Here is a 390-nt window from a genome sequence, read left to right as displayed (position 1 = left end):
TTACGCTAGTCGGTCCGGGGTTGCACGCCGCGAGTGTTTTTTTCGACTACTACTATATCTGCGCGATTCGACCTCTGCTTGGAGAGTACTGAAGAACCATCTGTCCCCTGTGCTGTAACGATCATGTCTAGGCCTTGAGTTTAAAAAGTTCATACATAAAATGGAGCGAATGTTACAGCGACTGCATTGTCCATAAATCTCTTTTAAAGACTCTAGTAAATTATCAAACAACGTAGTAACCATTGAACTTTTGCCTGCATTACTAACGTTACCATAGATAAGCTGATAGCTGAAGATTGATAGAGGATCATAGAGAGGCTTGCCGCAGTTTCAATCATTGCATAGATAGAGCTACATATACGTCGTATTTTTAGTATTCAGGCAACCGGT

Source organism: Branchiostoma floridae, chromosome 4 (assembly GCF_000003815.2).
Source record: "Branchiostoma floridae strain S238N-H82 chromosome 4, Bfl_VNyyK, whole genome shotgun sequence".
Lineage (NCBI taxonomy): Eukaryota > Metazoa > Chordata > Leptocardii > Amphioxiformes > Branchiostomatidae > Branchiostoma > Branchiostoma floridae.
The sequence above is the reverse complement of the archived record's forward strand: the minus strand, read 5'-3'. Positions refer to the sequence as shown.